A 27,575-nucleotide genomic window follows, 5' to 3' on the forward strand; every position below is an offset into this window, starting at 1 on the left:
CCATGAGTTGTCTCCAGAGAGAAGTTAAGATTTGCATGTGATGAGAAATAGACAAAGATTATCTAGTCAGAGAAGGAAAAGGGATGGAAGAATTTTACTGATGTGTTCAAAATTATGAAGACCATTGTGAAATTAATCCATTTTGTGATGGTCTTTTTGTTTATTTTTCAGTTGGTCCCATTAGGAGAAATTGGGAACATTTTATTAAATCAGAGGGCTGCAAACCTAGGCCACAAATGAAATTAAACACCGTTTAAGTAAAATAGATATGCCTTTGGAATGCAAGGCCATAAGACGCCATTGTGTTGTGTTGATGGAGTTTTAGAAGGACTGCCTGATGTCATGAGCATTGGTAAACATTAATGTCAATGTTGGTTCATTATTTGGTTTCTAAGATGTCTACCCAAAGGAGAGAGGGGTGTAGGAAACAGTCTCCCACCTTAGGCTTATGGAATGGAAAAATAGAATAGGCTTAGCAACTGGAGAGACTAACTTCCCAGGGCAGATATTTTCCATAGATAGCAGAATCTTATAAATACCCGTGATAGAGCTCTCAATAGAGCCAGCTCAAGGCTATGCATCGCACTCCCAAAAGAGATGACAACAACAAACATAACTAACCACTCAAGTACAAATCGCAAATCTCTGGCTCTCTACTTTCTCTCAAAAGCTTACACACTAAGTACTGATATATATTAAAAACAAACTTTGTACTCTGTTTCTCCTACAGATTAGGAAGAAAAAGAGAAAAAATATTGAAGTGACTTTAAAAACAATTGGGAAGTATTAGATGCTAAGGAGAAAGGGAACTACATGTTTTATATAAACATATGGCTGAGTATAGTAGTAATTGGTATGAGCATGTGTGGGGGGTGTGGATATATGAAACATTTACTACACAGTAAATTGTTTTTTAGTAGATAGTAAAAGTGGAGTAGACACAGCAGACGACCCTCCTATGTAGTAAATCACTTGAATCTAGGGCAGAGTTACTCCTAGAAAAAAATTTTTGTAACTTTATGATGTAGTAAATTTACTTGGTAGAACATGTCTTGTGTTTGCTTCCATAATCAGTTTCATATCTGAGGTGGCTCTTTATTCACTGAAAACTGTCTTCTCCATCACCTAGTAGCCAGGTGGTATATAATAGCGGTTAATATGGGTAGCCAGTTTGAGAGAACAGGTTGTGAGATTTGAATAAGGAAACAGAATCATAATGGAGCAGAAAGATGATAAGAAGATGGAGCGCAAAGAAGATAGATAAGCCAATTCAGGGAAAGAAGATATTCACAGAAAGCAAAAATAAAGAGAGTAGAAGACATAGGTGCTGCAGATAATGTAAAGTGAAAGGGAGGGACAGTGCAAACCCTTGAATGGAAAAGAATAAAACAGCAAGGTCTCATGTACACATCTATACATGGTGATTTAAGGTGCATTAGCCATTTTTAAGGTACATTAAGGGCAGAGATCTATACTTGTGTCTACATGCAGGCAGGGGCTCAGCTCTCTCCTTGGCCTGAGTGATCCCAGGCTGAGACCCCACCCGTGTTGTGCCTAGCCTTCTGGGGCTGAGTCAAGCAGAGCCCCTAGGAGCTCACGCCACCTCTCCTATGGGCAGTGTCCAGCAGGAAGGCCTGGGACTTGTCCAGGATGGAGGTGGGAGGATCAGGGAAAGCTGTGCTGGGCACTTGGAGAGACGCAGTCCCAGCCCACCTGCTGTCCCAGGCAGGAGCCCCAGTGTATTCTTCTAAGGGTGCCTGAATCCCAGGCAAGCAGTGAAGTGTCCCACCCCTGCAGAGTTGCATTGCCCAGCCAGCAAACCCACCCTGGAGAGAGAGGCACAGGCAAGCCACCAGCAGAGGTCCTGCCTATGCTGCACTGCCTATTTCCCCTGCAGGAAGTCAGGGGGAAGCCTTTCCCTTGTGTTTTGACAAGAGCCCTCATGTCTCTTGTCCCATCTGCCAACTTAGTCCCAAGTCAGTTGGCACACTGACAGGGACCACTCCTGCCAGAACTGCCTCTCTAACTCCAGTGTCTGTGCCTGGCAGAACAGCACCCACTATGTGTTCTTCTTGGCAGTGCCCAGCTCTGGCCCACTGTCATCCAGCACTGGGAAGACAAGAACATGAGGACGGGGTTAGAGTTGTGGCTGGACCAATCATGTCCGGGAGGACTGGAGGTTTCCACCCCATCTGCTGGCATTGGGCTGCACCACCTGGCTATGCTGCCATGGGCTTCTGAGGGCTGTCCAGGGTGCTGACCAGGGCAGGCTGCCAATGCATTTGCCCAGCAAACTGCGTTAAGGCACCTTAAGGCGTGCACACATGTCTGAATCGTCTTAATGTGCTTTAGGCTAAGGCGCATTAAGTTTAGACGCACACAGATTTACATGTAGGCATGCCCTATATATACATTTCATAAAAACCTGCATGTCAGTGTTTCAGTTAACAATACATTAATAATTTATATGCTTAAGGGTGCATTGTGTACATGTGTTAAACGTAACATAGAAGAAATTTTTCTTATTTTGCAAATAAACGCTTGGAAAGATACAGTCTGACTCCTAGCTGAAGATCTTCTATTGCCCTCAACACTTTTCAGTCCTCATGGTAATTGTGGCTGAGATGCAAAACCCTAGTAATTTCTGGATTTATATTAGATGAGTGAGAAGCACCACAAACTGTGAAGAGTTAACTGGCTCTAAGAACATGAAGGCAAATCTTTATTCCTATCTCCAGTGTGTAAATTATTAGATCACTGCTGGCTGTCTACAGATGGTGAATATCTGATGGAAATTATTTATGGATAAATAGTTGTAATTTGGAACCATCTCTAACTTTCAGACCCCATCCAATACACTGGGAGTTTGGAAAATATAGTATCCACCTTCAAATCACATTTGATTTTGGTTCTATAAAAACAAAAACAAAAACCCAGCTGGCAAAGCTGCCCTCTGTTTTGCCTACCTGTAGTCACAGCATCCTGAACTTGTGCTTTCTCTGTTTTTCAGCAGTATCTGTCTTTGTCTCATATAAGGTTCCACCACCACCATCTCCCCACCACAACCCACTACCATAATAAAAAAAGACATGTAAATAGGACAGAAAAAATACCCAGTAATGTTCAGCTACTAACAGAACTCCTAAACCTGAAAAAAAGAGCTCATAAGGGAAAATAAATTAGGAAGACTCTCAACGGGCAAAGAGCATAGAGTGAAAGGATTATGTTAAGAGCTAAAATAAATATGCATCTCTCCAGAGGAAGAGAAAGATATTAGAAAACTTGGAAAATTGTAGGTAGTATTAATGCTTATTTTGATATAAGTATTTGACCAACTTCTCCATTATGTTTCCCCCCCTGAAAACCTCTTAAGAGTCTACATATTTTATGCACTAGAATCAGTCCAGTCATGGCTAGGTGAAACATTAAAATGCTTTCACCACAAAATTGTTCATAATTTTTTCACCCATTTTTCACAGTCTCCCAAATTTTACCTGATTACAGATCTAGGAGTATGGGTGAAAACTGGTGAAACTGAAAGCTTTTGTAGTGGATACCTACAATTTAAATGAAAAAACTCCCTCCCCCCAAGTTTGGGAAGTGGCATTTTGAAGTTGGTAGCCAAAATAGTGCTCCCTTCTGTTTGCATTCCTGATCCTGTACTGGGCTGCATAGAAGAAAATAGCTGTATCTGTGTCAAGCCACATTTAAGTCAATTGGACTATGCATGGAGTCAGCAAGTCCTGTCAGCACCATGGATTGCATGATTTGGGCTATCGCAGTCTCTTTAAACTTTCTACCCTCTGATTTTTAATACTGAGAAAGCCCTTTTGTCATTTATTTTTTAATTTTTTCCCTTCATTCTTTCTGTTCCATTTTATCATAGTGAAGTTCAGATCCTAACCCTGGACAGCACTATGCCAAGATAAAACCGACTGATGATGGCAACCATCCAAACTGGGTTAACTTTGTCCAATGTGGTGGATATTTCCATCTGAAAGAATCAGGGGTAAAGCTCGAGTGCTATAAATTACACCTATGTAAGTCCATCTGTCCACATTCATCCTGAGGTACAGTAATCACCTAGTTTTCCTGGGAACATTGCTTGTCTCTCTTCCTGATGTTATATATAAAACAAGTATTAATTACACTAGGGTGTATGTTTGTCTGTCCGGGGACCTTGTCTTCAAATCCCAACAAGAGTAGCAAATTCAAAGCAAATTAACTTCTTACCCATGCCTCTGCATGAAGCTGTCTTTAAAAGAATATTTTATGAACTCTTTACACTGCATGAGACCCTGCCTCTGTCAAATTCAATAGAAAAACCCCTTTTTACTTTGATGGGGCCAAGCTTTCATGCAAGGTTTCCATTATCTGGAAGCTTTGCTCCTTGCTCTATGAGTCTCGGAGCCTTAAACACTATTAAGTTTTCTTTTAGAATAGGCTTTCCTAACTGTTCCTCAACATAACCCCATTTAAACATTGTAATTTTTTGCTATCCCAAAATGATGCAGACAAAATCAACAAGTCATCAGTATGACATTGCACTGTTTATGGTCTTTATATTTTCCATTTAAAACATTTTAAATCATTTTAACTTCTTTTTAGATTTGAAAAACATTTAAATCAAAGTCTAAAAATGCTATTAAATGCATTTATTTGATACTAATTTCAATTGCTTTAACTGTGGATTATATTTACTGTGCTGCCATACCATTAAACAACCCTGTTTATATTTATTCCTGTTTATATTTATAAACAGGAAACATTGGTGACATGTCGGGGTTGCATGCAGGTACATGTGTACCCCTTGAGCGTGGCAGTGCACCCCCACTGTGAAAAGGCGCCACTGGCAGTGTCAGCAGTGCCTGTGGGTGGTCACTGCTCGGCACCCCCCCCCTTCTCCAATAGCACCAGTGGGGTCTGCGAGTGGTCCGCAATTGCCACTGACTGCTGCCGCTGCTGCCAGTGGTGTCTATGGGTGGTCACTGACCGCTGGTCAGTGCTAGCTCCCCCCTCCCCCCCACCACCAAAAGCGCCGTGGCCACCTGCAGGAACTCCCCACTTGCTGCCACCACACTCCTGCTGCCAACAGCGCTGCCTCCTCCGGTGGCACACAGCGTTCATGACAGGAAGCATATTCGTCATAATAGGTTGACATTGTCAAGTGTCTTTGCAACTCCATTTTTTATTGTTGCAACTCCAAATGTTGAGAGTCTCTGTATCTCCACATGCACTGGCAAAATGCACTCTAAGCTTTCTAAACAGCTTTACTTTTCTGATGAACAATGCCTTTAATTCAAAATGTTATCAAATTTTATCCCAACCATGCAGTTGGTCCAATAAAAGATTGGACCTTTGCCTCTCCTATACTTCCTGGGCCATCATGGCTACAGCATCACTCCAACATTATTTTCTACATAATATTCCTAATTAATGGGTAGGGAGGGGAAGAGGATACTCCATTATCCTAATCAAAGTTTTGAAGAGGTGGGATTTGTGGTTATATCATCAGTCACTCTGCTAGGAGTTTGAAGATATATCCATGATAAAATGGAGAGTATTATTACATCAGAAATCTAATCCACAACTCACTGCTCCAGTAGCCTTTGTATCTATAGCTGTATCCTTCCATTGTATATAAAGAAAATGTCTCAATTCACTGACCTGGTTTTTCTTATCTTAAGTCGTTCTCATCTATATTTAGATCCCTTGGCCACATGGCTTATTCATAAGTACTCAGCTTTTTCGAGAAGAAATCTTAACTGATTTGGTAAATCTCTCTTACATACATGTGCCGGCCCATTGTATATTTTGCAGACAAAATCATAATTTAAAGGAATGTAAACGCTGCAAAGGCAAGCACTCAAAATGTAGGAAAAACTGGAATTTAGGTTATCCTCCCAGGAACTTTACTTTGCCCTTTCACATAAGTGTTCAGTCTTTAATTATATGCTCATCTATTATCTTTGCACAGGATCTTGTCTCGTTTGGCAGATGTTTGTCTGGAAATGTCAAGTAGTGTGTTGTCTGAGGACTCTCTATCTCTTTGGTGGAGAAAGTAGAAGGTAAGAAAAACTAGCAAATGAAAAGGGGGACTGCAGGAACAGTAAAACTAGTTTCATGATTAAGGCAGCTCAGTGTCATTCTGGAGAGCTGGATGCCAACCTAGCCTCTGCCAGAGAGTTCCATGCAATGTTAGGCAAGTAACTTTAAACCCTTCTTTCCTCCCCTCCCCCTCCAAAGCCCCTCACTAATTGTACATTTCTTATTTCTGGGGTCTTGACTTGGGATCTTGTTTGCAAAAGGGGTGAGCATTAACACATGCAACTTAAAGCAAAGGTCAGCCACACTTTGAAAACAAAAATGAATCTTAAATATTCTGCAATAAACATGGCCCAGGCATTGGAAATTGGCACCCAAAATTAACGGGCACTTTTGGCCGTAGTATCTGGGTCTCAGTTTCTTGTCTGTGAAGTGGGGATAATGTGAACTCACCTCACAGAAACATTGTCAGAATGACTGATTGCAACCAGGTCTTAAGGAATGTGAAATGACTTAGCAAAGGCCACAAGGAAATAAATGATTCTGTGTTCAGATCTGTGCTTTCATGGTGTGTTGTAAATGAAGTCTTGGGCCACATACTGAAGAATGACAATAGCTGGCCATGCAGTGAATGTTGTCCCTCTTCTGCACTGTATGAGACAGGTCTTGTCAAGAAAAAACACCATGTGATTGTATAATTACAGACTGCCTCAGAACACAGAAATAAAAAAGGGGGAATCAAGAAGGCACTTTAGTTTTAATCTCTCTCAGTCATCATTTTCTTAGCAGACCCTTGTGACCCTAACTTTTATTTTTCTTTTACATTACTTCTGTGTCCATTGTCCTGCTCTTCTCTCTTTTCATATCTGCTCTTCCAGAGTCAAGGTAGTTCTTGAGTCCACTCAAACGGGCAGGTTTTACCTGCTTTTGTTTTTCCCTAGAGTCAGAAAATTGATGATGATGCTAGCCAGGAATTGAATTTAAGATGTCGACATCACAGCATGGCTGCTTTGTTTCCTGTGACAAAATATGTCAGGAACACAGAAGGTTTCCAGCTGATCTTGAATGCTCACTGTTTCCCTCAGAGTCCCTTTACTTGAATGAGTGTACATAATGGACAGGGAATATTAAATGAGACAGTTGTTCAATATTTCTTTTTGTCCTCATCTTTACCATGAATAGAAACTTAATAGACTAAATAAAATGTGTTTGTCCAAGCCTTATTTATTGCATGCAGTCAGAGTCCAGCACTGAATGTAAGTTTGAGAGTCTTATAAAACTTAGTGGCACTTTCTTTCCTTTTTCCCTCTGTCCAGTTGTGTAGCATATGTTTCCTTGCCTGCCCCCACCAGCCTCTGAGACATTGATAGCATTTGCTGTGCAAAGCTTTGGTAGCCGATTCAATTCGGAGAAGATTTAGCCTGATTCGGGGACCAAATCTCCAAATCCAAATCAAATCAGAAGCCCAATTAAAAGCTCTGAATCAATTCAAAGCATCTAAATCAATTTGGAAAAGATTTGGTAATGTGGCCATAGACTAAACAGGCAGCTGACAGCTGCCTCCAGCTGGTAAGTCGGTTGGGGTTAGGGGTTGGTTGGGGAGGAAGACAGGGGTTTGAGGGAGGGAGGGATTGGGGCTGGGGCTGGGACAAGCTGTCCAGTTGGGGCAGGGGGTGCGGGACTTGGGGAGGAGAGCAGAGGGGTGCAGGATGCGGGCGTGGCAGCACCCAGAGTGGGGGCTATGCCCTGTTGCTACTTGCCCAGCCAGTGCAGGGGGGGAGATGCGAGCACAGCTCACTCCAGGTGGAAGGGGGCAAGCAGCAGCAGGGCATAGCCCCTGCTCCTAGTGCTGCCATGCCCACATCCCACACTGCCTGGACCAGCTGGCAAGCAGCCACAGTGTCTGCTCCTCCCCCCCATGCTCCCTCATGCCCTCGTATGCCAGCTGGCAAGTGGTGGCAGTGCAGAGTCCCTGCTCCCAGTACTGATATGGATGTGCTCAGAGCAGGGGCTCTGCCCTACTGCCACTTGCCCAGGTGGTGTGGAGGAGAGGGTGGGGGGATGCGATGCAGATGCAGCTCGCTTCAGGTGGAAGGGGGAAGGTGGCAGCAGGGCATAGCCTCTGCTCCCAGTGCTGCTACCCCTGCATTAATGCTAGGAGCGGGGACTCTGCCTTGCTGCTGCTTGTCAGCTGGAGCAGGGGAGGCATGGGATGTGGGCATGGCAGTGCTGGGAGCAGGGGCTATGCCCTGCTGCTGCTTGCCCCCTTCTGCCCAGAGCGAGCCACACCTGCATTGTGCCCCCCTCTTACATGCCAGCTGGGCAGGCAGCAGCAGGGCGAAGTCCCTTCTATGAGTGCTGCCATGCCCTCACCCTGCACCCCATCCCCCATCCCTGAGTAACGTGCCCTCTCTGCCCTGGCTGGGCAGCTTGTCCCAGCACCAGCTCCATTCCCTCCCTCCTCCACGGCCCTTCCCTCCCCACTCCCCCAACCCCAGCAGACTTACCAGCTGGAGGCAGCTGTGTCAGTAGCCTTTTTAGTCTATGGCCGAATCGCTGAAGTGGCACCAAATCTTTTGGATCTTATTTGGCCGAATCAAATCAGGACAGTGTTTTGAATCTCCAAATCAAATCACTGTCCTCCGCATTGGCCGAATCTGAATCCAAAGTGAATACTTTCCGCTTCGCACAAGCCTACAATGCAGCAACATGTACACCCAATTTAAGTTGCCATAAGATGACAAACCAACATAAAAATATTCCACATATAATATGAGGGTGAGGGAAACATGCTGCTAAACTGGGCAGAGAGAAAAAGGGAAGAGAGTGACCCTCAGTTTCACAAGACTCTCAAACTTTTGCATTCAATGCTGGGTTTGGATTGCATGCAGTAATTAAGGCCTGGAGGAATGTAACATTTTTAGTGGGTTTGTATGGCACCTTGAATTGAATGTGTGTCATGTCCACACACCAGGGCTGTCTGTAGTTGGTGCCTGACAATCAGTTGATTATCTAAATCAGTCCTGAACACAGGTCTTCTGGCCCAGGACTGTCCTAGAGACTCTTAGCAGGGTGAGCCAAGGGGTTCCCCTTCCACAGTGGAGTTTAAACCCCCAAGCCAAACTCACCTGTGACTGGGTACCTCAGCAAAGCTGCAGGGTTCTGGGGATCAGAGGATCTCCATGTAAGAAGCAGAAGAGCTTCCCTTGCTGGGCTTCTCCCATGCCCAGGCACAGGAACAGGAGATCAAAGGCTCCTGGTCAGACAAACCCCTGGTTCTCCCCCAGGGAGACTCCAATCCACCATACCTGGGAACCCTGCCAGGGCTGCCAGTGGTCATCCAATTGAGATCCATCCCTGATTTCAGTAATTACGCATCCTGCCATGCATGTATGCCACAGTAGGACATGCTGATTGGGTTTGCGAATCAGATCCCAACCTGTAATAACTATATTGATTGCCAATGGACCTAGTGAAGTCAATGCCTTTGACTGTGTGACTCCAAACCTGAGGATGGAACTTCTGTTCCATCCTACTTCACTAGAAACATTTCTTTCACACTTGCTTGAAACAATTATCAAAAATGATTGGGGAAAAAATATTTGCTTTAAAAAAATCAGAATTCCTTCCATTCTAGTCAGGGCTCAGTTTAGTCGGAATAGATTGCAGGACTTGTTTACTGTTGTGACCTCCAAAAGTCATAAAAAAAATGAGACACTGCCTATAGTAGATTGTGGGGATATACTGTGGCCATGGGCTGCTTTCTATCAGCTAACAGATTAAAGTTGCAACTGACTTGTCTTCATTAAGCTTTTCTCAGGGATTTGCTAAGATTCATTAGAGGTTTCCCATTTTTTCCTTAGTAAATATAAGGCTCTGAGGATCAGTAATACAACAGGTTCTCAACTGCTGGTTAACTTTCATGAATTCACACCTTCGTAAAGGGCAATCTGAGATGCAAACCTTCTGGCATATCCTAGGATGACCCCTTTGATCTGTGGGGGAGGGATGATAAAAAAGGAAAGCCACAGAGTCCTGTAAGTAGGAAGGCAGGGAACAGAGAAGAGAAAGCTGCATGCTCCATTTCAAGTGTAGCCAGGGGTAGATTCAGAGGGGATGCAGTGTTTCAGTTATACCCCTCTTTTGACACTTTTTTTGCTCCCCAAAGCAGGTAAGAATGTGCCCCCCTGAGTACTCCCTCCTTTCCCATACAGAGCAGCAGGTCCTCTCCCCAGGCTTTCCCATCCCATTTCCTTCCTTGCCTGCCCACCTCTTCTGCTGCTCACCTGTCCCCAGCTACCATCAGCTGCTGCAGTGGTGGTAGGGTGAGATCCATAGCCACTGATGCTCCTCTCCAATTGGGCTGCATAGGAGCCAGGCACAGCAGCAGCAGTGACAGTGGGTGGGTGGTTCTTCCCTGCCCATTCTCTTTCAGTTTTCCCTGTTGGGCGCAGGGACAGGGAAAACTGCCCACCACAACTGCCACTTCCCCCCCTGGCTGAGCCCAGCTTGCCTTGTGGTCTGCCTGGAGAAGGGCAGAAGCAGCCAGGACTGTAGTAACTGTGGATGAGTCTTCCTGCATCCAGAGAGTGTGTGTATGTGTGTGTGTGTGTGTGTATGTGTGTGGCAGGGGGCAGGGATGGGGAGAAGAGGAGGAGATGGGCAGGCAAGGGAGATGCTGAACTCGGAGAAGAAAGGAGATGGTGACCAAAAGGGAGAGGGGGGATTCTTACCTGATTCAGGAATTAAAAAACTCCCCAGAAGCATGTCTGCCTACCCCATGGAGGGGAGACTGGAAGTAGGGGATACAGTCACCCCTGCAGCACTGGTTGCTGCTCCTACCTCACACCCCCTATGAAAATCCTAGATGAATATAGCAGTGTCCTTCAGGCACTCAAAACTACTTTCCAAGGCATATATAGGGTGCACTTTCTTGTAGAGCACTGCCCCACCCCCGTTTCTAGTTCTATTGGACCTTGTACTGCTGTTGGACAGGGCTGTTCAGTAAGATCACTTGGTGCTTTCTACTCATAGAAGCTCTGTGTGTACTTAAGTTTTCAGTTTTAATATCATTGCTGCCATTTAGACTCTTGGGTGTGCTTGTTGACCTGCCACATTAGGCTCTAGGCTGCGTAGCAGCAGAAGTTGTAATTTAAAGATACTCTCTAACCAAGGAGACTGAGAAAGCTGGTGCCTCAGTTAAATATCTAGTGAGTGTTAGAGCCAGACAAAGGATCTGCAGAGGTTGTCTACAGCTCCACAATAAAATGTGTTCTTTTAGTTCTTCTCGTTAATGAATGCCTTTGTGATCACTACTTGGTGTCTCAGGAGTGGCAAGTAAGAAAGAACTTGAAACGTAAGCTCCAAATTGAAAAATTAGTCAGAAAATGAAAGAAAATGGAGAAGTGCAGCCATGTGGAAGGAAAAAGGCCTCTGTAAGTGATCTTCCTGCAGAGTTATAGTCTGACTAACTACTCACGGAAGTGTTGCAAACTCCATTTGTCCTTCTGATGGCAGGCAACATAGCAGAGAACTGGAGGGCATTCAGACAAGGGTCCAAGTGGTACCTAACAGCCACAGGGGCAGAAAAGAAAATGACAAAGTTGAACGATCTATCTTCATGCATATCACGGGAGAGGAAGCCCTGGATCTTTATAACACCTGTTCCTTTTAAAAAACTCAAAATATGAAATTATGCGAACTACCTTCCAAATTTGCATAATACTGCATGCCATAAAAGAATGAGACCTTTGAAAGACACTGATTTTTATGTTCAGACAAACCACACGAGAAAGTACAGATCCATATGTTACTGAACTAAAGAGACTGAGTAAGAACTGTGCTTTTGGGAACCTGGCAGAATCTTTGATTAGAGACGGGATTATTTGTGGCATTGCAGACACTGCATTACAAGAAAGGCTGTTGCATGAGGGAAACTTGTCCCTAGAAAATGATCCGAATGTGCAGGGCAACAGAAATTGTGAAGGCCCAGGCTGCAGAGCTGAATGAGCCAAAACGGGTTGTCCATGCAATAGGTATGAAAGAAGGTGACCAGAAAAAAACACCTCACAGGGTGGAATTCTCTGCTGGTAAAAAGCCACCGCACAGAGTGAACTTTTCTGTTGTCAAAAAGAACGCTAAGGGAGAGAGCACAAATAAGCAAATGAGCATCAAATGTGGAAGGCAACATGGACCCAAACATTGTGCTGCATTTGGAAAGCTCTCTTTTAACTGTAACAAGAGGAACCATTTTGCCACATGCTGCAGATCCCAAACACATAAGGCTCAGGTGCACACAGTTAAGCATATACTAGAAGAGCAAGGAACCGTGGTTTCATTTAAATTAGACACTAGAACTGAGGTTAATATTTTGCCAGAGCATGAATAGAAAATATTAAAATTGAGACCAGTAGTGAATCTAACAAACATCAAAATAACTTGCTATTCAGGAACAAATATATCAGTGAAAGGGAGATGCATTGCCAGCACCAAATATATAAACAGAGTATACAAGCTTACATTCATTGTAGTACCTAGAGGGGTGACACCAGTTTTGGGTCTGGCAGCTTTTGAGAAACTGAATCTAGTTAAGTGTGCACATGCACTATAAGAAGACACAGCATTTGTGCCTCCTGATGATCCTCTCGGCCATCACAGCCCAAATCTGAACAGTGTTCTTACAAAGAAACAAAAAGCAGCCATGTACTTATGGGAAGAAATGTACTTACAGGCACAGATGCAATCACTATCATGCAGAAAAAGAAAACCTGTTAGGCTGTAGCCTTGAACCCAGTGCCTTGGCATAGATCCCCATCCCAGTATGCTACCTCCCCAACAGTACAGTGGACACAAGTGAGTAGAATCCTCCATCTGGGCCTGGCCACATAGCCACCCCCTGCCACCAGAGTGGCCAGAGTAGGTCAGCTTCACCCCTTCCAATAGAAACCCCTAACCCAGAAAAAGAAGTGTCTGGGCAACAAGATTCAACTTTGTACCTAGGCTGCTGCACTCTTGGCTTGTACTGCTACTGACTTCCTGATAGACTGTCTGGATACCTCACCTGGCTTGCCCATGGACCCCAAGTTTTGCCTAACCCTTTGGATACCTGACCCAGCCAGCCTCCTGGCCCCCTGTCTGATCCTTTGAGACAGATGTCCTGGTTTTTGGCTTCTTGGCTTCCCTGTGCTCAGACTTGCTACACTCTCCCTAAACTAGGCCATGTAGGACCCAGCATAATGAAATCAGCCTCAGTGTTCTGTAGCTTATTAACTTTGTGCTGGGTGCAAATGCACAGCTTCCAAAACTGCAAGTCATTTGGATCTCTTCCATGTTTCAGCTTGCCAAGAACTTTTTTCCAACTACTCAGTTGGTCTAATAAAAGATGTCACGTCTAAAGAACCTTGCCAGTCATTTGGATCCAAGTATAAGAACTCAAGTCTATGAAGACTGCACCTTAACACACACAGTGTCACCCATATCATGAGTTTTGCTTGTTTGCAGCTTGTTTCCCCAAACCCCTGCACCTATCTCCTTGAAACTTGGCAGCCTTTGTTGCCTCAGCAGGGGCCACCACCCCTGCAGTTTTGGCCCTGATGTGGCTTATTACACACACGACATGAGTTTTGCTCTCAAGATTTTGGGGTACAATTTCTCCAACCCCCCTGTATGTAACTTCTTGAAAGTTAGCATGCTTCATGCCCTTGGGGCTACTGTTTCTGCAAGTTTCAGCCAAATCTGGCCAGAAATGACAAAGTTATAGCCTGTTTCAACCTTCCCCATTATATCCTATGGGTGCAACATCAAAACAGGGTCAAAATGGCAAAACGTTTCGATGGAATGGAATGGAACAGCTGTTCTGACTCGAAACAAAAGTCGAAATGGAACATTGTTCTGTCGAAATGCTGGTCAAAACAGAACACTGCGTTTTGGACAGCCCTACTAATAACCTGTCCTCTGTAGATGAGTGTTTAATTGATTTTCTTCTTGTACTCATTGCTAAGAGGGAAGATGCAGTTACAGATGTTATAATTTAAAGATGCTCCTTAACTAAGGGGACTGAAGAAGTTGGCAATTGGGAGATGGTTCATGTGTTTAACTAGTGAGTGTTGGAGGCAAATTAAGAATCTCCAAAGGTTGCTTACAACTCTACAATAAAACTGCTCATTTTAGGTCTTCACATTCATGAATGCCTGTGTTTATTGAACCTGGCAGTGAGTACAGGCTGTTTAATACCTCTGTGCATTTCTTTAGGAGATTGTTTTCTGTCTCTGTGTTTTATTCTGTCCCTTCTATGCAGCTGCATCTTACACCTCTGTGGCAGGCTGTAGCCCACAATGGTTAACAGGTGCCTTGCAGAGATCAGCCCAAAAAATGAAAACTAAATATCAGTAAAATCAAAATATGTCTTTGGGTCAACTTAACTGTAGTTTCTGTCCATATGTTGTCCTCCTCTTAGCTCCTATTGCCTAAGGACCTCAAAATGTTTACAAGCAGTTATTAAATGTGCCTCAAAAATACCCTGTGAAATACTATAAATTGGGGGATACAGAGGTATTTTCACCCACCACCGAAATGCAGCCATTTCAGAGGCAAAACATCACAGTGCATATTTCCACTAAGCATAATATCCTATTCTTTCTCTCTTGTGCCCTTCTGTGATAGCTAGCTGAAGGTAACTCTTTCACAGCTGCTTTGCATGTCAGGCTCTTTTCTGCAAGGAATGAGGCCCGCTCTCTGGCTAGACAATTTATTCTGGAACCAAGAGTTCTTTTCTCTCAAAATGGATGCATGTTAGCAAAATATGCATTCTAGAAATTGATATTTTTGAGCAAAAGAGGTGGGGAATCGTCAGAAGACGTATTTTTCTACCAGCCCTATTCACTGTGCAGGAAGTGCTCAACAGACAGGGAATTAAAACTAGGTCTTCCAAGTCTTAGGACCATACCATACTTTCTCTCTCTCTTCATACTCAGCTGTAGTTTTTTAGAGGCTCCACATGGTAGTTGTAATTGAAAACTCAAACCCAGTAGTATGGCAGTATGCTTGACCATAATAAAGCTTAAGATCTTGGAAAGCTGATCAGTGCTCCTCACCACCAGAATTTAGAAACAATGAGAGTAAAAAAACCCTTTGGTTCCATTCCAGTTTTTATGTGCAATGTACTGAAATCTTGAATGAGTACTTCAGGGAAATTGGGATTGGTTCATTCTGGGCAGAAACCTAGTCACAGTAAGATATATTTAATAAAATTGCTAATGGTTTATATTATTGCTGAGTCTTTGTATTCTAATTTAAGGATCTCAGCAATTAATGGCAAAAGTTATAAATGAGAATTTTTTTTCCCCTTCATTTTTCTTGGTAAATAGTTGAGGAGCTTCAGCTTTACTGATACCTAGTTAGATCCCTTATGCAGACACTATAGTCTTCCACTGCAAATTACTTTGTGTACTTTACTTGCTTAGCATTAGTGCTGTAATTTTGCAGCATGGCCTGCAGCCAGTAACAGTCAATTAGCAGCAGCTAGACCTTGGGCCTCCTTTTCACAGCACCAGCACTTCCCATTGACTTCAAGTGACGGTGCAAGTGTTGGATATTTCTGAAAATGAGACACTACTGCATCTCCCCTTTTACCCTCCCTCTTCTCTCCTTTTCTTAAGAAATCTTGACAAAGACCTTTGGGACCAGCATATTGTTGCTTGAAGACGGGTAGAAAACAGCTTGTCAATGCTGCATCTCTTCAAATTACATCTTAAAACATGTTTTAAACTAACCTATTGCTTCCTATGTCTCTCTGCTCATATTTTTAGCCTTCTGACTGAATTCCCCACATAGGAATTTTATATATATATATATATATATATATATATGCATTAATATAAAAAATTTAAACACATTTATACCACCATTTTCTTAATTCATAATTCACAGTGACTTGCCCTACTGGGAGATGGTCTCTCAGTTAAGTAACTAGTCAGTGTTAGAAGCAAACAAAGTATCTGCAGAAGTTGCCCAAAGGTGTATGGTGTTGTATTTGTCTTACTTATAAAGTAAGATTACTATTCAGCTGCATGCAAATACAGTAGAATCTGGAACATACATAGCTGGATGTGCCACAATCTGACTAATTCCCAGCAGGGGGCCGAATTAAGAATGAATAACTCAGCCTTGGCTGTAGCTTTTACTTCAAAAAGTGCTGCTTCGCTGGTCAGCTGGAACTCTTTAGTGGTCCCATGCAGTAGGTGAAGAAGCAATGCCTTTTGAAGTAAAAGCCACATGAAACAGCTGCAGCATCTCAGTAGCCCTGCACCACTGTTTGCTGTGGTTCTATATACCCCTAGTTACTTCACTATCGCTCATTTTTGCAGGCAATAAAGAACCTAACCCTATGAAGAATCTTGGTTCATCTGCGTATCTGGATATATATATTTTTAAAAGGAACTGAAGGTGAGTCCAAGTGAAAAAACAGACACTCCCAGTTCCATCTCAGTCCTCTGTTCTTTGAGGTCCCTGAAAGCTTTGGCATTGATTTTAGGAGGATTTAGATCTGTGGTTCAAATCATCAGTTGGTATAAATCAGTGTAGGACTCAATGTAGTGGTGTAAATCAGGCAGGTTAGGGTGCTTTTTATATCTTTGGGCACTATGACCCTAGTTGTGCAACAGGGTTCAAGGTGTAGTTTTAGGAATAGGTTAGACAAGGACTTGAATGGTTTTTTGGATAGTGATGATCCTGCTTTGAGCAGGGGGTTGGGCTAGATGACATCCAGAGGTCTCTTCCAGGCCTACTTTTCTATGGGTGCCTATACATGAGCAGCGAGGCTTCTCCGATGCACTGTAATTACAGAGCATCAGAGTAGACTTAGTTGGGTCTGCTAGATCATGGTAATTACCGTGCTCCAGCCAGACTCCATGTCTCATGTATCAGCATCCCTGCACTTCAAAATTGTGGTGGGGGCTCTTTAACTAAAGCTCATTCATGAGCTTTTGATAAAGTGCCCCCACCGCCATTTTGAAGCACGGAAACACCAATACACAAAATGCTCTGAGTGCTTTAATTAGAGTGGCTGTTGGAGACACTCTAATTAAAGTGCTTCTCCCCACATACTTCTGGAGCACATGTAAAAACACCCTATAATTCTTTACCACCTAAGGCTTTGCTCTGTATATGCGTTCTCTCATGGATTGTTCAAAACCTTGCTTAGAAAACAGTTACATTTGATTAATTCTAATGAAACCATTTACAGGGAGTGTCTACACATGCACAGTTATGATGCAATAACTTAGGTTACTACACAGTATGGGTACACACCTACATACATGTACATACTGCACAGCAATTATGGTGACTTATGCTGACTTGGATGTAAATTTGCTACCTATATTATACAGGTAGCAAATTTATACCCACTTAGTTACTGCGCACTATGGCACATATAGATGCCTTACTGCACGGTAACACTGCATGTGTAGACTTGTTTGGGAGTAATTTTATTCCAAAGTCAGATCACACAGCGTTACTGTGCTGTAATGCCTACACATGTAGACACTGGTCTAAAAAACGATTACTGCACAGTAAATGTACCTGTAGACATGCCCACTGGGTACCAAAAAGGTACCAGAGTACCCAGAACATAAAATCTACTGTGATTTCACCATTAACACCCCCCGCCCCCAGACACTAAGAAGTCGTTAGTACTGGGTCTCCTCTTCACAGTACAATTTACTAAATGCAAAGCTTAAAGTATATTTAACTAAATAGCAAAGTCTATCTATAGGTATACAGGCTTTATCAGACATCTCAAAGTATGTTACAAACAGCAATTCTCACAATTACCTGTTAGGTAACTGCAGTCATACCCATTTTTAGATGAGGAAACTGAGTCATAGATTCATAGAAAAGTAAGGCTGGAACGCACCTCTGAAGGTCATCTAGGGCAACCCCCTGCCAGAGGCAGGTTCATTCCTATCCAAACCATCTCATACAAATACTTGTCTAACTTATTACTAAAACTACATAGTCAAACCTGTCAAACAGCTGAAAGGCATAGCACCCTAACCTGCCCCAGGTAAAGCAGAGAGCCAGTAATGGCCAGGGGTTATTCAAATACGCTTGAGAGATCCAAGAAAGAGCCCCATCCTTCCACCCCCCACTACAGAGGAAGGCAAAAATCCCCACAGTTCATACCTATCTGACCATGGGATAAAATTCCTTCCTGACCCCAAATGTGGCAAGACCCTCTAGCCAGGAACTTCTTGGTTTTAGTCCTAGTGGGAACACTTGTACACACCAGTCAAAATCCTGCAGGTGCAGGAAGCAGAAGCTAGAGGAGGGAGGAGGAGCATAGAGTCCCTGGTTCCTGCTGCAGCTGGAGTGATGGAGGGCAGTGGTGGCTGGGTGCGAGCCAGGGGCCAACCAGTTAAACTCTCTTAGATCACATGCAGCCTATGGGCTGCCTGTTGGACAGCCCTGAGTTAGTTAATCAGTTAAGTCATTGATGGAAATAGAACTCATAAATTAACACTACACTGTCTTTTAAAGAAAATAATCCACACATTTTCTCTCATCTCATCTCTAGTTGGGAATGGTCCTAACTTTGAGCATGGGGCTGGACTAGATGGCTGCATGAAGTCCCTTCCAGTCATACTTCCCTATGATCCTATCTACACTGGTATTTATGATAACCTACCTGTGCTCCATTAATAAAGTATTACAAATACAAACTTCCCATTAGCATGGCAATGATTTTTAGTAATATTTCACACTCCTCAGTAAGTCCTTTAATTTCATTTTTTATAGTTAAAATAAACTAATACTGCAATTTAGTCAATGAAAAGTAATAGATCTGTGGACATTACATGATTCCATAGAGTAGTTAATGCACAAAATGAGTGCATGTTTCTGGTGTTCTGCTGTATCTACCTGTACTGGATAAAGCCTTTTATGATGGCAGCAAGATAAGCCTTGCTCTTTGACTCAGTCTGTGGGTGGCTTTTGGTTCACGTCTGGCAATTCCCAGTTCAATCTTTGATACATCAGGCAAGACGGAACCTATTATGAGTGCATTTATCTTCATCTCTTCTGTTCATATCCATAACTTAAGTCACAATGAGTTTAATAGATCAGCAAAGACCTTGAACGTGACTAGTGATCATATATAGTCCTGTCTAGAACCCACTGAATCCAATAAGTGCTGTTTGGCCTATAACCACTCCATAACATAGTAAAAATGAACTCATATGACAGTCTTTACTCAAAAAACAGGAAAATCTTTGAATGACCAGGTTACATGTAAGTGAATTATTAGGAATATATTGGCATGTGCACAATTTTGTTTGTGTGTGCTCCGTGACTTGTGAAATAACCTGTCTATGATCACATTTACTGTTCCTCTACTTAAGTGAACACAGATGCTGAAGCACAAAACAAGAAACCATGGAAGCTGAGTTTAACTCAGATGTTTCATTGTTGGAGAGAAACCAAGGAAGCAGAAAAAATGTCAGACAGCTTCTAAAACGAAATAAATAAAAATTAGCAATTTAATAGAAATAAGGTACTACACACACATGCATTCATATTACATGACGGCTGCAGTCTGTTCTAACCTTTATCTCTGTGAGGAGAGATCTAATAACTCACTCATACCTGTAACACTCATGAATTATCACTCCGATCAGTTGTGAAGATGAATGTAAATGTCATTATAGCACTCAGCCATCATGTATTCTGTAACACTTTGTGTGGATGAATAAATTGTGTTATTAAATTAATAATAAAATTTAGCTTCACATAAATTATGGTTGATGCTATATTTTTTCTTTTCTATTAGTAAACTAGAACTTGTAGCAGCATGAGTGTTAATCATGACCTATAAATGCTTTTCTACAACTTCACTATATGCTGAGCTGAGAAGAAATTATATATTATAGATTATAACTTTTTTGAGGCAAATAAAAGATCATGTTTCATACAGGAAGGGAAAGTAAATCCTAATTGTGTTTCTATACCATAGCCACCACAGAAACATTCTCTTTCTGATAAAAATAAAACTGCTGGACCCTTAAATATGGTTCATGGTATAGTACCATTAAGCAGTACAAAACTGGTCATTATAACATTTAATGGTGCAGAGGTCCTTAAATGGGAAATGAATAATGTATTGTTGATAATAAAATAGAGTATTATTTAGTAATAGATACCTTGTACATATTAATATTCAATTATGAATGAATACAGGACTGAGTAGAAAATAGAATTATGATTGAAAAGAACTTTGTATTTGATAAAATAAAATCACAATAATATTATGATTCTCATGTATTCTGTAATTAGAAAATATAATTGTTCCCTATTTCAAGGAACCAAACTATTATAAAACTTGTCTGATAAAATATTTTCCATATCAAATTCCAAATTTTCATCTAAAAAAATGGAAACCCCAAATTTTCAGTGTTGTGGCATTACTATTCAGGCAGCTGAAGGACATGACTGACTTAACTGATTCATTAGTCTTCATTCCACAATGTTAACAATAGTCTTTCCTTTTTAATGGTCTAGGTGTCCTACTAAGCAAGCAAACCTTTCATAGGGCAATTTTTCTGTCTGTTAGATGCTCCCAGTCTCTTTCCTCCAATTTTACCACCTTGGAGACTCTAGCTCTTTTTAAAATCATAGATCCACAAAATTTAGCTTTGGAGATTCTTTAGCTGTTCTTAAAAACGTAGATCCATGCATTTTAGCTTTATATAAGCAGGAAAGGGAGGGTGAGTCAGTTGAAGATTAGGCACTGTCACTGCTCTATGCAGCCATAACTCTAGAAAAAGGATTTTTTCTTCATTCTGCCTTTAAAAAACAAAGTGTGTGTTATATTCTGAGGTGTGCTGTATGCAAAAAACCCCCATATATATATATAAATGATGTGTGTGTGTGTGTGTTTGTGTATATATATATACACTTCATTTATTCCCTCCTCCCCATGAGATGACTACTTTTAGTGACATTACTTGATTTTAAATGGAAATGCTATTAGGTCCAGTGATATCTAGAGAATAAGAACAAACTTTCTTTAAGTATTCTTTCCTTAACAAATTAAATTTCTTGCTACCTTTGTTTAAATTTTGCATTTATATCAAGTCAGACAAACTGTAATGAATTAACAAAAATAATTATTTCTATGTAGGAGTGTTATAATCCAGTAACTGCAACATATACAGAGACTGTCCATAGAGTTCATGTGTTTGCTTTCGTGTGTTGCATGGAGACTCTCTCTTAAATGAGGTGCTGTTAATTTGCCCCATATTTCATCCACTGGAATGAAATGCAAAGCTTCTATTGATTTCAATGGTACAGGATCAAATCCCATGTTGCAATGTTTCTGCTACAGCAGGAACAACTTTGGAGTAGCTGTAGATGGTGAGTGAACATTTTGTCCAGTCTTTCTCAAGGGATACAGAGTCAGTATCTTTTCGTGAATATTATAAACCATTCCAGGCTTCTACACCCAAAACAGGCTGCTTCAGCTCATTGGGAGTTTGTTTTGCATTGTTTTGTATTTGAATCTCCTTTGCTTACTTCTTACCTTGTAGCCAAAATCATGGTTTTGGCTTTTTTTTTAATTAATTCACTGAAGACGCAGAAAGCAGTTGGCTTTGTTATCATACTTATTCAACAAACGAAGCAGTTTGGACCCCAGACTTACTCTTATACAATTCATGCACAACCAGTCAAAAAATTCCAAAGATATGGTGACATGCTCAGGTAATGGTACTTCTAAAGCCAGAGAAAGATCCATCTCACCCAAAGAGCTTCAGACCTGTCTCTCTGCTATGCCAAACATACGAACATATGAACAACTGATACTGAACCACTTGCCCTATGTGTGGATAAACGCCTGATCCCCAAACAGGGCAGCTTTTATCCTGGAAAATCAACAGTGAGCCAGCTGATTAATCTAACTCAACATATTGAGGTTGGTTTTGAAAGAGGACAAATCACAACAGTCGCCTATGATACAGTTAAACACTGATGACTCCTTCATAAGACCCAGGAAATGACAAAAGATTTACATCTTACAGAGCTGATATGAATCCTTTAAAAAAAAAAATTTTTTCCCTCAAACTAGATGGGAAGTGAAGCAGATGGAGGTGACAGATCAATGGCCTCCCCCAAAGAAGTGTACTTGCACTGCTGTTATATAATATCTATACAAATGATCAACCAATAGTTTTGGAAACAGAATGTTTCACATATGCGAATGACCAGTGTATAACAACCCAAAACATTGACTTTGACATCTCAAAGCCACACCCAAGGAGATATGACTACAGATGTGGAATGAGAGACTGAAGAAAATACCGGACAGCAAAAAAATGGACATTCCAGTATCTGAGTCCTTACCACCAGGGGCTGATGAGCCACGGCAAAGGTAATGATGTCTCAACCACCTATGTACTGGGGTTGGATGCTCTAAGGAACTAATGAAGAAATGGGGCTATTCCAGTGGTTCAACCACCTGTGACTGTGGCACAGAGCCTCAGACTATGCAACACTTGATGCAATGCCCACTGCTTGAAGGCACATGTACAATGATAGATCTTGCAAAGTAGACTTAACAATCACAAGCACATGTAACACAATGGTTAAGTGTGGTGTAGAGGCATAAACAGAAGAAGAAGAAGAACCTTTTAGCCCCTTCCAAGCAGACAAATATAAGTATCTGAGTTTCCTGTGAACGGAAGCTACTTTTTTCTGTTGTTTCCTTTATGTACAAATGAGATTGCACTGCTCAGTGTCTTAGACTATCTGTGAGGAATGTAGGCAGAGGTTAAACAAACAGTCATTCTGTGCAAGTCTGGGAGAAATGCATCCAATAAAAACTGGTAAGTTTAAAGCAGGAAGAATATTCATTTCAGGAGCGATGTGTCTGTTTTCATAATACAGAACCCCACAGACAAATAAAGCTTCATGTACAACCAATGAATCAAGGCAATCATATTCAGAACCTCCATTTTTCAAATAAGCCAGAAATAAAGATTGTAAGCTATTTAGCATTGATCTAACTCTGCTCAATTTGAATTCAGTGGGAATTTCACAGCTGATCAACAATATTCCACTAAAATATTTTGTCAACTGAATTTTTTTATCAAATGACTCATTTTCATTAAAAAAAATGTTTGGGTTTTCATCAAAAATCTGAAAGCTAGAGTTGAATGTTTTTGCAGCTGAAAACTAAACATTTCCTGCCAGCCTCTCCTCCTGCCTCAGTTCCAGTTTTGAAAGCTGGAAAGTTCTCACTTGGGGGGCATTTTTAGTGAAAAAGAGGGAAAATAAAGAAAAAAATATACAAATAAAAACCATCTAATGAACACCTTCACTAGTAGATAATTCCCCACTAGTTCTATTTTTAGCATTAACTGGGAGGGACCAGTCTCAGGGTGATTTTGTGCAAATTCCACTTGAAGAGCTGCTGGGGGCCTCCTGAAATGGATCATATTAAGTGTTGGGCAAGCAGCTTAAAAAGGATTGATTCCACTAGCCTAGTTTTTTGCATCAGTGCAGGGGAACTGGTTGCCCTCTGAAGCAAAGTGATTCATGAACAACAAGTGACAAACTGCATGTATTTATTCTTATTAATTTCCTTAATTGATACTGTACTTATTACTAAGGCAGCTAAGCATATTAATCAAAGTAATACTCAAAATGCTATAGATTAGCTATAAAGCATCAGGAAAAGCAACCTGAGGAGTATTTATTTTTGGAACAAGAAATGCAATTAAGTTGCACGTTTTGTCTTTCTATTGCAGTGATACTGAGCGTTCCTTGCAGTCATTTGTAGGCATCTATGAGCAGTATAGGTCCATGGCAGCACAGGACTTTGTTTTATGTAGTGGAGGATGCTCAGTGGCATGATGTTTCCTAGATATAAGAGCTGTACTTTATTTACTACCATCATACATCTCACCATTGCTGCAGTCTGATGTGTGGATTGTTAATGAAATAAATGCTTGGATGTGCTCTGTTGTCCTCTGAGCAATTACTGTGTTTTATCTTCTATCCCAGCACAGTAAATTTAGATAACATTTCTGTAGAATTAATTTGGGTTCAGACAGTAATTGCTCATATGTGTGGTGTGTCTATTATCTCCATGAAGTGAGTATCTGATTATCTCATCAGATACAGCCTACCACTATTACATACCAAGATCTCTTAAAGGACCAGCATATTAATCAGCAGACTTAGGCACTTTGTGTGCATATAGGCAAAATTTAGGCCTTTCTGATGTCACAGTCATATTTCATATTTAGAGAGTAAAAAAGAACAAAACCATAGTTGCATGGCCATTATGAAAAAGGAGAACTATCTAAAATACATTTGGTACCCAGACTGCAGATTAACTAAGGTTGCTTCCCAGAAAGAAATCATCTCTTTTATCTGTGTTAGTAGAAATGGTAATAGAAATCACATCTATTAATGGTAAAAGTATTGTCCAAGAGTAAGAATTTATCCAAAACCATAGATAAACAGCACTGCAAGTTTGCCAGGGCAGGGTAGAACAAGGTTAAAAGGGAAAATAAGTTCTTGGTGCCAAAATATTTTATGGTGTAATTAGAACACAACTGAAAGAACATGAATCATATTGGTGACAGTGGTTTAATAGCTATGCAATGGACCTACAGTCAAGAAAGTGGTGTTCTATTTTTAGCTCTGCCACTGCCCTACTGCTTGGTCTTGGTTATCTCTCTACCCCGCTTTATGTCTCTTTCCTATCCCATCTTTTCTCTCTCATTTCTTTACAGCAGTCTCTTTCTTGCAAGGAGACTATCACTTGCTATCTGTTCACATAGATCCCTGCAGATTGAAGCCTCATAAGCCCTACTGCAATATGAATATTGAATAATGGCCTAATAATTTTTTTTCAGGATGTACAGGAACACCTAAATAGTGTAACAGATCCTTCTCCTATATTGTGTAGTCCTGAACCTGTATGAATAATGGGGCAAAAAAATTCCATAGCACTGGTGGCCATGACAGTCTCCCTCCAGACCTGGAATGTAACTTCTGTAATAGTGTGAAATCCCAATGAGAATTACAGGCCAGATTCTTTCCCAACTGTTATGCACATAATTGGCCTTGGGCCCCTAAGTGAGATTCTATTCCAGCATGCTTAGTTAATGCAGAAACTGGATGGGTCTTCATTGCTGCTTTTCTGCAACTCAGTCTTTAGGGTTAGATGGCATGTTACAAAAGTAGTTGCATTAATAGATTTTCAAAAATTGAATAGGGTGAAATACAATGGCCATGGGCATCTAATATAATAGATTTACTTAGATCCAAAACAGGTTTTTTTTCCCCTCAGTCAACATAGGGAAAAACAAACCTCATCTTGGATTCAAGCCCCAGCAATCTGGCGGGGATCTGGGCCTGGGCTTGGAGCTGCCAGGGCTGCCTCTGCTGTTTGAAATCAGCAGCAGAGCAGTGAGTGTGCATCAGAGGCCAGGGCTAGGGTCTGGGATTGGGGGGCAGCAGGGATCATGAATCAAATGAGGGATAGGGCAGCAGGACCCATTGGGATCAGGTAAGGGATCAGGCAGCAGTTCAGGCCAGGGAATATGTTGGGAATGGAGCAGAAGTGCATGCTTCTGCCCTATCCCTTGATCTGTGCTGCTGCCCCATCCCCTGACACATGCTCCTCATTGGGCAGCAGTGTGGGTAAGGTGATGCAATAGCAGTCCACATGGGGAACTGGACAACAGCATGGGTCAGGATGAAGAGGCAATGATCTGTGGGATGCAGCAGCAGCATATACTACTGCCCCATTCCCTGACCTGTGCAGTATCCCAATCCCCTGCCAGATCAGCAGTCTGTGCTGCTGTCCCATCCCCTGACATGCTGATGCTGATTGTGCAGCAGCATGAGTCAAGGGTTGCAGCCACAGCATACATGCAGGACTGGGGAGGGTGGGGAGCAGGCAACAGGGATGCAGGCAGGAGGACCAAGTGGTAGGGGGGAAGAGGAACAGGCAGCAGGGGTGCAAATATGGGGAAGCAAAGTATGGGGGTCAGGCTGTCTATTTCCTTTCTCTCCCCACATCATGGTTGGGGACAAATTTAAGATGACCTTCTAATAATTAGGTTCTATGCATGGAAAATTATAACAAATTTATAATTTTTCATGTGTAGAATCTAACTATTGTAGGGGATCATCTTAAATTCAAAGTTGCCTTGGATTTGGGTAAATACGGTGGCTAGAATACAATCTGGATTTATATACGTATCTGAACCACAGTGGATTGACCCACGAACTCTGTCCACATGCCGCAATAATTGAGAAAGAAATAACCATTGCTGTTTGACAGATAAAAGATGTGTTGTTTAGAATGTACTGTAGATCAATAAATGCTACAGTAAACAACATCAAAGAGTGCTAAGATACAACTGAATCATAACAGTTCCCATAATAACAGTAAGGTAATAACCATAGGCCCTGATGGTTAGAATCATGGGTCAATAGGCTGCTCCATACAAAACACATTTTGAAATTAAAAAAATACAAAAAATATCCTCCATCCAAAACAAGGATTTGATACTATGGTGCTCATGGCTAGGGACAAAAAATATACAGAACTTTTGGCAGAGGTGATATCTTTTATTAGACCACCAAAATAGTTGAAAAAACAATTCTTTATTTGCAAGCTTTTGGGCTTGTGCCCTTCCTCAGGCAAAGGAGAAAGCACAGATTGTAATATTTCTCCCAGGTGGAAATGAAAAGTCATAATGCACAGGAGAATAAAAAGATATTATAGTTTCCCCTGGGTAGAAAAGTTCCTTTTATGCAAGTTAGGCTCAAATAAAAGTTCAAGCAGTCTGTTTACCTGAGCCTGAATTGATTCAATTTTTGCAGGTTAGTCTAACCTGCAGAGATTGAACTGATTTGCAAGTAGATAAACATTCACATTGATTCAGGAATCATATGCCTCAGGCTAGAAGCTGGGGGGCACTAAAGCACACCCTTTCTTCCATTTGACAGTGCTGAGCTGTGGGGGGCATGGCCAGGCCCCAGCAGGATGCTATGATTGGGGGGGTTTAAACCCCCACTCTGGCCTGCACAGTCCCCAGCTGGGATGGACCTGGAGGGGGAGGGGGAAGCAGTCCTTGCCAGACTCCCTGCTCCTCCCCCTCACTTGCTGCTTAAGGGGCAGGGAGTGTTGCCAGACCATGGCTCTTGGACAGCATTTGGAGGCAAAGGGGTGGGGGAGGGAGGACTGCTTGCGTGGAGTGCATGCATCTGTTGATGATACTGAGCTTTTCTGTCTCCCTCTCCCTGCTTCTTCATTGTGTCTGTAGCAAACTGATTGCACTCACAGGTCCCATGCATTGCAAACCAGGTCATTTCTCACACTTCTTTCTGACTCCTCTTGAAAACTGGAAGACTGGGCCTCTGAAACAAGCCAGCATCCAGCAGGCAGCTTATCAGAACTCAAAGCTTATAGGCCCATCAAGAAAACAAAGAATAGCTTTTTCCAAGGCATTTGTAAG

The 27,575-nt window shown here is 41.9% G+C and overlaps 1 long non-coding RNA gene across 1 annotated transcript; it reads left to right on the forward strand.

The window, feature by feature from the left end:
* The first annotated feature begins 698 nt into the window (after positions 1-698).
* On the forward strand, positions 699-22,238 carry LOC109324620. Its single transcript, XR_002104971.1, has 4 exons — positions 699-710; positions 12,597-12,602; positions 17,737-17,742; positions 22,163-22,238. It is a non-coding gene; the product is annotated as an uncharacterized LOC109324620 (long non-coding RNA).
* The last annotated feature ends 5,337 nt before the right edge of the window (positions 22,239-27,575 follow it).

The sequence above is a fragment of the Crocodylus porosus genome, unplaced genomic scaffold (assembly GCF_001723895.1).
Source record: "Crocodylus porosus isolate Cpor-Errol unplaced genomic scaffold, CroPor_comp1, whole genome shotgun sequence".
NCBI classification, from domain to species: domain Eukaryota; kingdom Metazoa; phylum Chordata; order Crocodylia; family Crocodylidae; genus Crocodylus; species Crocodylus porosus.